This window comes from Piliocolobus tephrosceles, unplaced genomic scaffold (assembly GCF_002776525.5).
Source record: "Piliocolobus tephrosceles isolate RC106 unplaced genomic scaffold, ASM277652v3 unscaffolded_41802, whole genome shotgun sequence".
Classification (NCBI taxonomy): domain Eukaryota; kingdom Metazoa; phylum Chordata; class Mammalia; order Primates; family Cercopithecidae; genus Piliocolobus; species Piliocolobus tephrosceles.
The window spans coordinates 1-15,671 of record NW_022326313.1 but is presented as its reverse complement, the minus strand read 5'-3'; the positions used below and the strand labels follow the sequence as shown (position 1 = coordinate 15,671).

At 40.3% G+C, this 15,671-nt stretch overlaps 1 pseudogene across 1 annotated transcript; it reads left to right on the top strand.

Annotated features, from left to right (window-relative positions):
- Nucleotides 1-4,819: 4,819 nt before the first annotated feature.
- Nucleotides 4,820-7,116, top strand: LOC113223558 (annotated as a pseudogene). Its single transcript, XR_003308775.1, has 2 exons — nucleotides 4,820-4,995; nucleotides 6,180-7,116. The product of XR_003308775.1 is annotated as a UDP-glucuronosyltransferase 1-6 pseudogene (transcript).
- The last annotated feature ends 8,555 nt before the right edge of the window (nucleotides 7,117-15,671 follow it).

Genomic DNA, 15,671 nt, shown 5'->3' with positions numbered 1-15,671 from the left:
TCTCGCCTTCCCCAGCCTCACTGGCTTTATTTTATGCAACACTCCAACTCTCCTCTTTCCACCTCCCCTGTTACTTTTCCCTTCCTATTTTATTCCTCTTTTCTGTGCCCTTCCCCACCTATGTCTTTTCTTTCTGTCACTTTTTCTGCGTGATTCCTGACCCAGAGGGGTCAACAAGAAAGGGCATCCCATGGGCTGACTCATGCAGGGAAGCTGTCAGTAATTAATTAGCAAGGCAGGGAAGTTGTACCCCAAATCTTGGTTTCAACGCTAGAGGACTTTAGGAGGTAGTTCAATGTAGTGTTTGAGCACATGGACCCTGGAGTCATCCAAGCCTGATTTCATGAGTACTTCAGCTGTGACACTTGCGTAAACTTGGGTAAAAACTTAATGTTATCTAGATTAAATATGATAATGCATGCAGATGCCTGGCATGTGGCAGTGAATCAACAATACCCATAATTGTGTGGGTGAAATGCGTTTTCCAGCACAATTATTTTCAGCCTCCACAAGATTAATCATCTTAACCAGGCATTCAGACTGTCTTCAAAACAACATGGTGAGATATCAATATTGTCTTCTTGATGCAAGTTTCCCTTGAATGATTTAAACTTCAGATGGTGGACTGTCTCCTTAGGGAGAATTTGCAAATTAAATATAATCAAAGCTAACATATATTGGAGACTCGCCAGGTACCAGGTGCTACCCTGAGTACTTACATGGAGGCTGGCATTATTGGCTGACCTATTTTGCAGATGATGAAACTGAGGCACAAGGGGGTTGAGTGACTTGCCCAAGGTTATTGCTCAAGTAAGTAGGGGAGCCAGGATTCAAATCCATACATTCTTTGTAAAAAAAAAAAAAAAAAGTAAAAAAGCCTGAGTGTGGTGGCTCACACATGTAATCACAGCACTTTAGGAGGCCAAGGCAGGAAGATCACTTAAGCCCAGGAGTTTGAGACCAGCCTGGACAACACAGGGAGACACTGTCTCTACAAAATTTTTTTTAAAGTTAGCTGGGCATGGTGGCACATGCCTGTGGTCCCAGCTGCTCAGGAGGCTGAGGCGGGAGGATTGCCTGTGCCCAGGAGGTCAAGGCTGCAGTGAGCCATGATTATTCCACTCCATTCCAGCCTGGATGATAGACTAAGACCTTGTCTCAAAATAAATAAATTAATTAATTAATAACATTTAAAAATTGATATGTAATTCATGCATCATAAAATTCAGTGGTTTTCCATGTGTTCCCAGATGCAATCAGCCATCACCAATATCTAATTCCAGATCATTTTCCTCACTCCAAAAAGAAACCCCATGCCCACTGGCAGTCACTCTTTATTTCTCCCCGTTCTCCTACCCCTCAGCAATAATTTACTTTCTGTCTGTATGGATTTGCATATTCTGGGCATTTCATGGAAATAGAAGCCTTTATGACTGGCTTCTTTCACTTAATTTCATGGCTTATCCATGTTGTAGCATGAATCAGTATTTCATTCCTTTTCATGGCTGAATATTCCATTGTGTGGATTTACCACATTTTTTTTATCCATTCATCAGTTGGTAGACATTTGGGTTGTTTCCCGTTTTCAACCATGAAAAATAATGTTACTGTGAACATTTGTATACGATAGACCCTGATGTTCTAATTTTTGAGCCCATGTGCCTAACCTCTATACCTGACTGCCTGATTGTGTTGACAGGAAACTTTTTGGAAAATGTCCTATCTCTGGCCTTTTGGGAATGTCACATGGAGTAAAATGTACCTAGAGTGGGTTTGACTTTGGACATCACATGGTCTCGAATCCCTCAGCAAACATGAGTTAGTCTTGTTTTTGTTGGTGTTACAGAATAACATGCAGCTGGCTCTTTTTCTAAAAAATTTAATATTAGATGTCCTTCATTGAACAAACATCTGTTGAGAGTCTTTGTGTGACTGGGATATGGCCATAATCAAATGAACATGGCTTTGCCATTCTAACGGAGAGGAAGGCATTGATTAGTTACAAACTGTGAAACATACTTTGAAAGAAAAGGATGCAAAGAGAGCTGATCATAGGGGACCTTGCAGGATGAGGAGTGGCAATCTTGGGAGAAGTTGGGACAACAGTGTGCCAAGCAGGGAAGATGGCAGGTGCAGCATGAGGCCAAACGTTTGGAATCACAGTGTGTTCTTTCCCTTCATCCCTGTGTTCCAGGGTCTCTTTACTTCACAAACATGGGCAAGTGGAAACCCTACTTTATGTCTCTTCTGAATAATCCCTTTGTCATGGCTTACTTAGTGACCTGTGCCCCTCCCCACTGCTCCTGGGACCACAACCCACATTGTTACAAGCCCCTGAAGGAAGTTATAAACACCTTATCTTCTACTAGGACAGGTGCCCCTGGAGCTGTCTGGCTGGGCAAGCCATACTTACCTGCACTTCCCTATCCTGTGTGTGGGTGACTCAGACTTGACTATTGTTATCACACTAAACTAAACTGGGGTTCACTCACCCAGTGCGGTAAGGCCAAACATCCACACTGAGATTTGCAATGGGAAAAAGGAAGGTGTTTATGTGCAGGGCACCAAGCAAGGAGTATTGGGAGGCTTATACTTACGACCCAACCTCTCTGATGGCTTACAAGTAAGGGTTTTTAAGGGCAAGGATATATTTTAGGAAAACAGAAGTTACAAGAAGAAATTGCAAATCAATGCACAGAGGTTACACATCGGTTTGGTCATGAGAAATGAAGGCTTGCAGGTCATAGGTGAATTCAAAGATTTTCTGATTTGCAATTAGCTAAGGAAGAGAAGCTTCATTTAAAATTTGGGGTTAGCAGAAAAGAATGTTAGCTCTTGCTCATGAGTGTGACTTCCACCAGGAACAAAGAATGGCTGTCAGAGTTCAGTTCTCAGTTCCCCTTATCTGAGGTCTGCCTGCCAATGGATCCATTTGGTGGAAGTCCAGGTTTCCGAAAAACAACTCAGGGACATATGTTAAGATGTAATCTTTAGTTTCTATAGGGAATCAAGCATCTCTGGACTCTAACATCCTTGGCTATTGTTTTAGGCTACTATTACCTTCTTGCTTATCAAGTGCCTTATTTATTTCTCAGGGCCAGGTAGGTGCCTGGAATTTCCTTTGAAAGAACCCAAGAATGTCCTTTATTTCCATGTTTAGAGGAGACCACAGGCCCCTAAAAGAAATTCCTGCTTCATCTCACCATTTTGGACTTCCCTCAAGATCTGGGCACAGAGCATTCTGACTTCTGCAGCCCCACCCCACAGCCTATCAGATAGATTAAATTGCTCCCGCATCCCATGTCACTTACGTCTGGGTAACTTGGTGAGCTAATCTGTAGTGGATATTGACTGACATGTAGTTACGTTCTTATAGCCATTTCATAAAATATTCATAAATTCAATTTTGCCATTTTAGTATTCTAGATCCAGCAAATTTCTTTTTCTAAGCTCAAACAATTTGCAGGTCCTTTGAAATCTTGCAGGTAGGTCCTGGCTCCATTACTTATGGGTCATAGGTCATACAAGGGTCTGAAAGAGTGAGCACCTTAGAAGCAAACCTCTCCATAGGGTCCGCCTGTCCAGACCTTCCTGTCCACAACATGAAATTACCTTCATGCACATCTTTGGGTCTCTCCTCTTTTCAAAATGCCAGGTATCCTCCATTTACTTTTGGGAAACCTGCTTTTGCCCACAGAGATTTGTTTTAGGATCTACTTCTTTCACGCCACTGGAATACGTCCCAAGCCTGAGTCATTCGGTCGGCAGCAATCCCTGAGAAAAAAATAATTGGTCTTTGCGTGACACTCAGGAGATGCCTGAGGACACCTTGACTCCCACAGCACCAACCAGGGCAGGCCTGGGTCTCCAGCGGAGCTACTCTTTAGGGATCATCGTTATGACTAACAGACATGCCAGATTCTTCTGGCTAGTCTCCAGTGCAGACACACACACACACACACACACACACACACACACACCATTCTTAGTATAGTCAAAGCTCACAGGAGAAAGAAAAATGTTTTCTAATACCTTCTTTATTTGCAAGAAGGTGTTAGGAATTCAAGGGATGATATGCATAGTGATAATAGTTTCTTTTTTCAGCTCCTTCCTCCAACTCATGTTCTATAGGGACTTGTGGAACTAAGAACAGGACCCACAGATGAGCCATAGGATTTTCAGAGCAAGGCTCTGCTTGGAAGGGCCCAGACCAATGTTCACAGCACAGTGGAGGTCTAGTATAAAGAATGTGAAGTTTGTAGCATTTCTTGATCCTGCTATTCCTACATGCTTGCTTAAGCCATTCTTCCTCTAGATAAACTGTTCTTTGAAGGAAACCTGCCTAATGTCTGCCTGCTCAAGAAGGTGGACCTGAGCTCTGTTCCCTTTGCAACCTTCCTGGAGTCTTACTGCGATCTAGATGAACTCAAAGCAAGATGCTGCCACCCCTATGACTTTGATCATTGTAAGCTGGCAATCCTGTTAGGAGGCTGCTCCCAGCTTGGACTGAGCTGAGTCTTCGCATGCCTTGAACAATGAATTTGCATCCTGGTTATGTTCCCCGTGGGGGCCAGCCCTGTCCTTGGAGTGGCCCCTCTAGTCATGTTGCTCAGGCTTGTCCCTTCCTGGGCCCCAGAACACCTCCAATGCCAAACTTGTAGGTGAGAACAGGACGTTGCATGCCAATCAGGTGTGGGTGACTAGCTCTGGGCGAGTCTGTTCTAGTAATGCTAGGCACCACCTCTCACTGCGACAGCCTAGTTTCTACACAGGTCTCGCTCTGGGACCACCCTCAGCAGTGGGATTAGCAGGCAGGGCCAGTGTGACCCTCCCTTTCTGGGCCTCAGTTGAGAAACCTGAAGTTTAGGAGAGGAGTCACTCCCCTGGCTGATGGGTGGCTGGGCCAGAAGCAGATAGCAGGCTTTCTGACTCCAGCTCTAGTACCTCACCACGTACTGGCTAGAGTTACACTTCTCAAATCTTAATTTCCTAAAAGTAAGTAACAGTTTGAATGTTGTTATATTGTGATGTATAATAAGAAATATATATGTTTGTCTTTGTTTCCTGGCCAGAGCTCCTGAAACCGTAAGTGGCGGGAGCGATAAAGGTGAACAGATAGTCTTTTGTTTTTCAAAACAGATCCGTTTCCACCACATTTAAGTTTATGTAAAGGACATGTAAAGTCTCTAAGGATGAGGGCTGGTTGCCAGGGAACCACCCCTTGCAATTAGAGGGAAGAAAGGAGAGAGTGATTGAAGATTGATTTGATCACCAGTGGGCAACGATCTAATCAATCATGCCTACTATGTAAGGAAGCCTACATACAAACTCAAAAAGGCGGGGTTCAGAGAGCTTTTAGGTTGCTGAAGGTGTGGAGGGTGGGGCACCCAGAGATGGCAGATGGGGCTCCATGGCCTTATCCCCATACCTTGTTCTTTGTACTTTTTCCTCTGGCTATTCATCTGTGTTGTTTGCGATATCCTTTGTGATAAACCAAACCTGGTAAGTAAACTGTTTTCTTCAGTTCTGTGAGTCATTCTAGCAAATGATTGACTCCAAGAAAGAGAGCGTGTGAACCTCTGATTTTCGCCAAGTCAGACAGAAGTTGTGGGTAACCTGGGAACCTACTATTTGCAATTGGTGTCTGAAGAGGAGGCAGTCTTGTAGGACTGAGCCCTTAACCTGTGGGGTCCGTGCTAACTCAGAATTCAATTCAGAATGGAATTGAATTGTAGGATACCCAGCTGGTGTTAGAGAATAGGTCCATGTGAAATAAAATCCCCACACATGATGGACATAACAGACAACGTCAATGATAAGGAATCCAGCAAGTTCGGGATAGAGAATTGGCAGGGGGTCTCCAGGGGTCTCTTCAAGTTATCTTCAAAGTGTTGCTATAATTTTTCAGAGAGGGAGAGGCAGACTGGTGGAGATGAAGAGAAAATCCTGGAAGTTCAGGTGAAAGTTGATATGGGGCTTAGTTGATCCATATTCACTGTGTGCTTAAAATGGTTAAATATTAATTTGGGTTCTTACATATTAAAGGGCAAAATTCAGAGCAAGGGAGAGGTAGACAGGGCCTGTGAAAAGCAGTGGTTAGTTTAGGGAAAATAGCTAGGAGCCCTGTGATTTGGAACGTGAAAACTCTTTATTACTGTTGTTACTTTAACTGTTTCCAGGATGGCCTGCCTTCTTCGTGCATTTCAGAGAATTTCCACAGGGATTTTCTTCTTAGCACTTTGGGGCATGGTTGTAGGTGACAAGCTGCTGGTGATCCCTCAGGATGGAAGCCACTGGCTTAGTATGAAGGATATAGTTGAGGTTCTGGGTGCCCGGGGGCATGACATTGTAGTGGTGGTGCCTGAAGTCAATTTGCTTTTGAAAGAATCCAAATACTACACAAGAAAAATCTATCCAGTGCCGTATGACCGAGAAGAGATGAAGAACCGTTACCAATCGTTTGGAAACAATCACTTTGCTGAGCGATCATTCCTGACTGCTCCTCAGACAGAGTACAGGAATAACATGATCGTTGTTGGCATGTACTTCATCAACTGCCAGAGCCTCCTGCAGGACGTGGACACCCTGAACTTCCTCAAGGAGAGCAAGTTCGATGCTCTTTTCACAGACCCAGCCTTACCCTGTGGGGTGATCCTGGCTGAGTATTTGGGCCTACCCTCCGTGTACCTCTTCAGGGGTTTTCCGTGTTCCCTGGAGCATACATTCAGCAGAAGCCCAAACCCTGTGTCCTATATTCCCAGGTGCTACACAAAGTTTTCAGACCACATGACTTTTCCCCAACGAGTGGCCAACTTCCTCGTTAATTTGTTGGAGCCCTATGTATTTTATTGTCTGTTTTCAAAGTACGATGAACTCGCATCAACAGTCCTCAAGAGAGATGTGGATGTAATCACCTTATATCAGAAGGTCTCTATTTGGCTGTTAAGATATGACTTTGTACTTGAGTATCCTAGGCCAGTCATGCCCAACATGGTCTTCATTGGAGGTACCAACTGTAAGAAGAGGAAAGACCTGTCTGAGGTTGGTGGGTTTATTTCTTTTGGGCTGCCTTGTTTCTTCCAGGCTCTGTTCTCCCTCACTTATTTGGATCCTTGAGCCGACTGTCCCTTGGAGGATTTCCTGGAGAAACGGTGGTGGGAAAGTGATACCTGGCTCAGAGCAGCGGGGACACACAGGAGACCTGAGGCTGAAGTGGTATATAGGCATTTGGATGAAGACAGGGCTCATGCTTGGCAATAGTAGATTTGCTTAGTTAGGTAATCTGGGGACAGTCACATAATCATTGAATGAGCCTTAGAAATGTCCCATTTCAAACAGAGGTGAAGGCTTGACTAAGGGAACAGGTCCGGGTTAAAATCAATTTTCCCGACTCTGTCGCATGCTTTGTCTCTGGACCTTAAGCCAAGGACCAGCAAACTACAGCCTGTGAGCCCAATCTGCCCAAAGGCCTGTTTTTGTTTGTTTGTTTGTTTTTTGTTTCCTTTTATGTTGAGACCTGTTTGTTTGTTTGTTTGTTTTTGAGACGGAGGCTCGCTCTGTCTTCCAGGCTGGAGTGCAGTGGCGCAATCTTGGCTCACTGCAGGCTCCTCCCCTGGGTTGACGCCATTCTCCTGCCTCAGCCTCCTGAGTAGCTGAGACTACAGGTGCCCGCCACCTTGTGTGGCTAATTTTTTGTGTTTTTATTAGAGACGGGGTTTCACCATGTTAGCCAGGATGGTTAACTGACCTCGTGATCCGCCTACCTCGACCTCCCAAAGTGTTGGGATTACAGGCGTGAGCCACAGCGCCCGGCTGAGAACTGTTTTTATATGGCCCAGAGTAAGAATGGTTTTTATAGTTTTAAAACAATTTAACAATGAAGAATATGTGCCATGGATATATTTGGTCTGCAAAGCCTACACATTTACTATATGGCCTTTTCAGCAAAAGGGGGATGGTTTCTGACCTACGGCAAGTGTTTACAGATGGCCCCCTGACATGTAGGAAAAGGGCCCAGAGTTACTTTGGAAAATAAAAATCTGTGAGTTTTAAATTTTAATTTAAATATTTATACCTTTGAAAGGCTTCAGGCAACTCCCTCTATCTTTTATGCCAGATTTTCTTTTTCAGTTCCTCTTTTTATCAGAGAGAAAGCCTCAAACAGGTCCCAAAGACCCTTACCTCTCTTCTTTACACCTGCTGATTTCTCTCTGAACAAATTGAACAGGTGGCAGTAGCCACTCTGAAAAGGCAAGGGTGAGGAGATGGGGATACCTGAACTGGTTCCAGGGAGTCTGGGGCATGAAATAAAAACTTAGAATGTCAGAAATCTTTTTATTGGGACATAATATAGTTGTACACATTTTGGGGGTTCATGTGATATTTTGATACATGTATACAATGTGCGATGATCAAATCAGGGTAATTAAGATATCCATCACCTTGAACATTTATTCCTTCCTTATGTTGGGAACATTCCCATTCTTCATTTCTAGCTATTTTGAACTGCAGAATACTTTCTTGTTAACTGTAGTCACCCTACTGTGCTGTCGCACTTTGGACTTACTCATTCTATCTAAGGGTATTTTTGTGCCCATTAACCAACGCTTTTTCTTTTCTTTTCTTTTCTTTTGAGACAGAGTCTCACTCTCACCCAGGCTGGAGTGCACTGGTGTGATCTCAGCTCACTGCAACCTCCACCTCCCCGGTTCAAGCGATTCTCCTGCCTCAGCCTCCTGAGTAGTTGGGACTATAGGCGTGTGCCACCATGCCCAGCTGATTTTTGTATTTTAGTACAGATGGGGTTTCACCATGTTGGCCAGGATGGTCTCGATCTCTTGACCTTGTGATCCACCCGCCTCAGCCTCCCAAAGTGCTGGGATTACAGGCGTGAGCTACCGTGCCCGGCATTCTTCTTCTTTTTTTTTTTGATCAGTGTTCTTTATTGGCCGTTTAGATGTTTTTCTCTTTTCTGTCAAAGTTTTTGGAGTATTACAGATTTTATTTTATCTTATTTCTTTCTTCTTTTTCTTTTTTAAATTTTAACCAACCATTTTCCCCCCTACTTTCCTACTTACCCTTTCCACTTTCTGGTAATTACCAGTGAACTCTCTACCTCCATGAGATCCACTTTTTTAGCTCCCACATATAAATGAGAACATGTGGTATTTGTCTTTCTGTGCCTAGATTATTTCACTTAACACAATAACTTCCAGTTACATTCATGTTGCTGCACATGACAGGTCTTCATTCTTTGTTATGGCTGAATAATTTTCCATTGTGCATATGTACTATCTGTGAGTGGAAAACAAAACCAACAAAAAACTCTTTTGAGTTTTACTCACTCAACAACAAACAACACAGAAGACTTCTGTGAACCAATGTGTGAGTTTTGTTTTTTTTTCTCTCTACACCAAGCAAGCAGGCAATTCTGCTAGATACCAGCTGGGTGTCCTCTACTTCCGTTCTGACAGTGTCCACCTGAAGATAGCATCAGGTCCCACAGAGATGGGGCTCAGTCCCTAATTTACATTTGAAGAATATAAATGAGTACAGCCACTATGAAGAACAGTATGGAGATTCTAAAAAACAAAAAAAACAAAACAAAAAACAGAAATAGAACTGCCCCAATATATCCCATTGCTGGGTATATTTCCAAAATAAAAAAAAAAATATGTTGAAGAGATATCTGCACTCCCATGTTTATTATAGCACTGTTCACAATAGCCAAAATATGGAGTCAACCTAAGCACACATCAACATATGAATGGATAAAGAAAACATAGGACTGTAATATTGTGAATTATATATTTGGTCTTCATCCTCATTTCCTTGTACAGATTTTTCCCTTCCTTAGTTAAATTTGTTCCTAGGTATTATATATTCTTTGTAGCTTTTGTAAATGGCGTTGATTTCCTTTTCAGTTTTTTCTCTGTTGGCATTTATAAATGCTACTGATTTTCATAAGTCGATCTTGTATCCTGCAACTTTACTGAATTTCCTTGTCAGTTCTAACAGCTTTTTGATGGAATGTTTAAATTTTTCTAAATATATTATGTCATCTGAGAAGAAGAAGAATTTGACTTCTTCCTTTCCAACTTGGATGCCCTTTATTTCTTCGTCTTGCTTAATTGCTTTGGATAGGACTTCCAGTACTATGAAGAATAACAGTGGTGACAGTCAGCATCTTTGTCTTATTCCAGATTTTAGAGGAAAAGTTTTCAGTTTTACCCTTTTCGGTATGATGTTAGCTGTGGGTTTATCATATATGGCCTTTATTGTTTTGAGGTGTGTTCCTTCTGTAGCCAGTTTATTGAGAGTGTTTATCATAAAGGGATGCTGAATTTTGTTGAATGTTTTTTCAGCATCTACAATGATCATATGAGTTTTGTGCTAATTCTGTCAGTGTATTAATATCAATATATCAGTACATGTATCACATTTATTGAATTGTATATGTTGAATCATCCTTGCATCCTGGGATGAGTCCCACTTGATCATGATTAAGTAGCTTAACGTGTTACTGGATTTGGTTTGCTGGTATTTTGTTGAGATTTTTGCATCTATGTTCATCAGAGGTACTGGCCCGCAGTTTTCTTTTTTTGTTGTGCCCTTGTCTGGTTTTGGTATCAGGGTAACACTGGGCTCATAGGATGAGTTTGGAAGTATTCTGTCCTCTTCATTTTTCTGTAATAGTTTGAGTGGAATTGGTATTAGTTCTTTGAAAAATGGTTGGTAGAATTCAGCAGTGAATCCATCCGGTCCTGGGCTTTTTTGAATGAAAGACTTTTTATTACTGCTTCAATCTTATTACTTATATTGGTTTGTTGAGGTTTTCTATTTCTTCTTTGTTTAGTCTTGGTAGGTTGTGTGTGTTCAGAAATGTATCCATTTCCTCTAGGTTTTCTAATTTGTTGGCACATAGTAGTTCACAATAGTCTCTAATGATCCTTTGTATTTCTGTCTTAAATAATTTATTGCAACAAAGTCACATAATATTAACCATGTTAAAGTGAACAATTTCATGGCATTTAGCACATTCATGTTTTGCAACTGACACCTCTATCTGGTTCCAGACATTTCCATCTGTCCAAAGACACACTTTTTTTCATAGTGTTGAAATGGTTTGACTATTAGACAAAAGAAATTCTATTCTGATCACTTTAATTTAATTCCTAATAATTAAAAATGCATGTTGATAATTACATATCATAATACAGAATGTTCTCTAGGAGGACATGCTGGGAATACAGTTGAGATACAAACGAGGTCAAGCACCAGATATAGGGTCACAGGGCTCAAAAAGTACATTCACAATAGCTCAGTTTCTCAATATAACTGAGTACAACTTTTTGAAAAACTAATATGATTGGTACCAAGCTGCAGAAATATTTTTTCTCTCTTATGCCAACTATTTCTTTGTAACAAGAATAAATAACTTTCATTTACTTTTTTCCAATACCCCAGACTCCAAGGAGAAGGAATAAATAGCTTTGATTCAACCAATAGTATGAAATCATTAACTAAATGCATAACTTTTGCTTATTAACTTCATAATTAGATTGTCCTGAAATTAAAAAGGAAATTTAAAAATTACTTGAAACAAATGAAAATGGAAATACAATGTATCAAAATCTATGGGCTACAGCAAAACCAGAACTAAGAGAGAAGTTTTTAACAATAAGTGCCTACAACCAAAAAGGAGAAAGATTTCGAATAAACAACCTAACAATGCACCTCAAGGAACTAAAAAAGCAAAAGTACACCAACTCAAAATTTATAGAAGGAAAGAAATAATACAGATCAGGGAAGAAATAAATTAAATTGAGACTAAATAAACAATGCAAAAGACCAATGAAACAAAAAGTTGTTTATTAAAAAAAAAAGATAAACAAATTTGGCAATAGTGACAGACTGGATTAAGAAAATGTGGCACATTTTACACCATGGAATACTATGCAGCCATAAAAAAGGATGCGTTCATGTCCTTTGTAGGGACATGGATGCAGCTGGAAACCATCATTCTGAGCAAACTATCACAAGAACAGAAAACCAAATACTGCACGTTCTCACTCATAGGTGGGAATTGAACAATGAGATCACTTGGACACAGGAAGGGGAACATCACACACTGGGTCCTATTGTGGGGAGGGGAGGGGGGGAGGGATAGCATTAGGAGATATACCTAATGTAAATGATGAGTTAATGGGTACAGCACACCAACATGGCACATGCATACATATTTAACAAACTTGCACGTTGTGCACATGTACCCTAGAACTTAAAGTATAATAAAATAAATAAATAAATAAACATAAACAAAATTGGCAAACCTTGAACTAGACTAAGAAAAAGAGAAAACACTAAGATAAAATCAGAAATGAAAAAGGAAACATAGCAACTGACCCCACAGAAAGTTGTACAATGTGTGGAAAATACCTAACAACGAATTACTCTGGCTCAAAATGTCACGAGTGCTGAAATTGAGAAACTCTGATCTAAATCAATTCCAAGTGAATCCAATGGTGTCTACGCAGCAGGGTCCCCGCCTGGATGTGTGGAGGACAGCAAGGATCCTGTGCCCACCCTCTGAGCTGTTTGTCTCCCTATAGGGGTCTTTGCAAGGAATGCTCATTCAGGGTGAAATCTCAGCCTTTCTTGGTTGAGCTGTGGGTTCATTCTAGGCAAGTCAGTGGAATAAAAGCCCCCAAATGCCAAGTCATTTTTTTTTTTTTTCTTTTTGAGATGGAGTCTCACTCTGTCACCGAGGCTGGGGTGCAGTGGCATGATCCCAGGTCACTGCAAGCTCTGCCTCCCAGTTTCATGCCATTCTCCTGCCTCAGCCTCCTGAGTAGCTGGGACTACAGGCGCGCGCCGCAACACCTGGCTAATTTTTTGTATTTTTTCAAGTAAAGATGGGCTTTCACTGTGTTAGCCAGGATGGTCTCGATCTCCTGACCTCGTGATCCCCCCGCCTCGGCCTCCCCAAGTGCTGGGATTACAGGCATGAGCCACTGCGCCCGGCCCCAAAATGCCAAGTCATTCTTAATAGGCACTTTTTAAAATACATGACTTAGGCCAATGTCTACAATGGCTTTAAAATTCTGCCTCTCTTTCAAAACGCTGTGTTTATCTTTATGACTGATTACCTGGGGCATTTCCAGGCATGTGGAACGTTTTGGCAGCAGTGTTTCTGTTAACAGATAATTATCTAAAGAGTAGCTGAATGCTAGAATGATTCAGTTAAAAAAAGTATTCAACATGAGTACATAAAAGCCTGGAACCTTGACTGATTAGTAATTTACATAACTCTAGGAGAATGAGAATAAGGGGTTATGAAAATATAACTTTATTATGATGCAATTCACATACATACAATTCACTCATTTTAATGGTTTTTAGTATAGTCACAGATCTGTACAACCATTATCATAGTCAACTTTAGAACATTTTCAGTCACTCCCAAAAGATACCTTATATCTATTATCACTCACTCTTCTTTCTCTCCTTCTTCCAGCCCCTGGCAGCCATTAATCAACTTTCTATCCTTATGGATTTGCCTATTTCTATGGATTCCATTCACAAAATACATGAGTAGCTTTTTCCCTTTAGCATAAAGGTTTCAAGGTTCATTCATGTTGTGGAATAACTTTATATTGCCAAATAATATTCTGTTCTATGCATATACCACACTTCGTATGTCTACTTGTAAATTGATGGACATTTGGGTGGTTTCCACATTTTTGCTATTATGAGTAAAGCTACTGTGGACATATTTGTGTATGAGTTTTATTTGTATATGTGTTTTCAGTTCTCTTGGGTATATACTTAGTAGAATTGCTGGGTTGTATGGTAACTGTATACTTAAACTTTTGAGGAACTGCCAGTGTGTGTCTTGATTACTGTAGCTTTTTTCTTTTTCTTTTTCTTTTTTTTTTTTTTTTTTAGTAGAGACAGGATTTTGCCATGTTGGCCAGGCTGGTCTCAAACTCCTGACCTCAAGTGATCCACCCACCTCGAGCTCCCAAAGTGCTGGGAATTCAGGTGTGCGCCACTGCCCCCAGCCTTGATTACTGTAGCTTTATAGTAAGTTTGAAATTGGGAATTACAAATCCTCTAAATTTGTTATTCCTTTTGAAGATTGTTTTGGCCATACTGGGTACCTTGAATTTCCATATGAATGTTAGGGGCCAGTTTGTCAATTTCTGCAAAAATTTCCAGCTGGAATTTTGTAGAAATTGTGTTGAATCCATAGATCAATTTGTGGGTATTGCCAACTTAACAAGATTAAATCTTCTGATTCATGAACGTGGGATGTCTTTCATTTTACTTAGGTCTTCTTTAATATCTTTCAACATCAGTTTTTACTTTTCAGTGTAAAGTGCCACACTTAAAAAAATTAAATCTATTCCTAAATATTTTATTCTTTTTAGATGCTATTTTAAATAGAATTATTTGCTTAATTCTAATTTGGTGTTGTTCATTTCTAGTGTCTAGAAATACAATTGAGTTTTGTATATTGATCTTGTATTTTAACATTTCTGAACTTGTTTATTTGTTCTAATAGTTTTTTTTCGTGAATTTCTTAGGATTTTCTACATACAAGATCTTATCATCTACAAATAAAGATAGCTTTACTTCTTCCTTTCTAATAAGGATGACATTTATTTCTTTTGCTTATCTAATTACCCTGGCTAGAACCTGTAGTACAGTGTTGAATAGAAGAGGAAAGAGAAGATTCTTCTGTTGTTCCTGATCTTAGGTGGGGAACATTCAGTCTTTTAGCACATGAGGTGTTAACTGGAGATTTTTTGAGTAGATGCCCCCCACATTATCAGATCAAGGAAATTTGCATCTATTCCTTGCTCACTGAGTATTCTTATCATATCTGAGGTGTTTGGTTTTGTCAAATGCTTTTTCTGTGTCTATTGAAATGAACATGGTTTTCTTCTTGGTCCCCTATTCTAGTGATATGTGTTAATTGATTTTCAGGTGCTAAACGAACCTTGTATTCCTAGAATAATCCCATTTGATCATGTTGTATAATCCTTTTACATGTTACTGAATTTGGTTTGACAGCATTTTATTGAGGACTTTTGCATCATATCCATAAGAGATATTAGAAGTTTTATTTTCTTGCAAAGCCTTGGTCTGTGTTTGCTATCTGAATATTACTGGCCTTGTAGAATAAGCTGGAGAATGTTCCCTCCTTTTCTGTTTTTTGGCAACAGTCTGTCAAGAATTGGTATTCATTTTTTACGTATTTGATAGAATTCACTAGTGAAACTGTCTGGGCCTTGACTTTTCTTCCAGGTGGTTTTAAAATTACTAATTTAATCTTTTTACTGTTATGGCTTTATTTAGATTTTGTATTTCTTTTTGATTCAATTTCAGTAGATTATTTCTTTCTAAGAATTTGTCCATTTTCTCTAAGTTATCTAATTGCTTAGCATAAAATGGTCCAGAGTGTTCCCTTATCATACTTTTTATTTCTGTAAGGTTGGTAGTAATGTTCCCTCTTTCATTTCATATTTTTAGCAATTTGAGTCTTCTCTCTTTTTTCTTTGTTGATCTAACTGAAGGTTTCTCCATTTTGTCTGTATTTTCAAATAAACAACTTTGGTTTTGTTGATTTTTCTCGATTGCTTCTCTATCTCTCTGTCATTAATTTC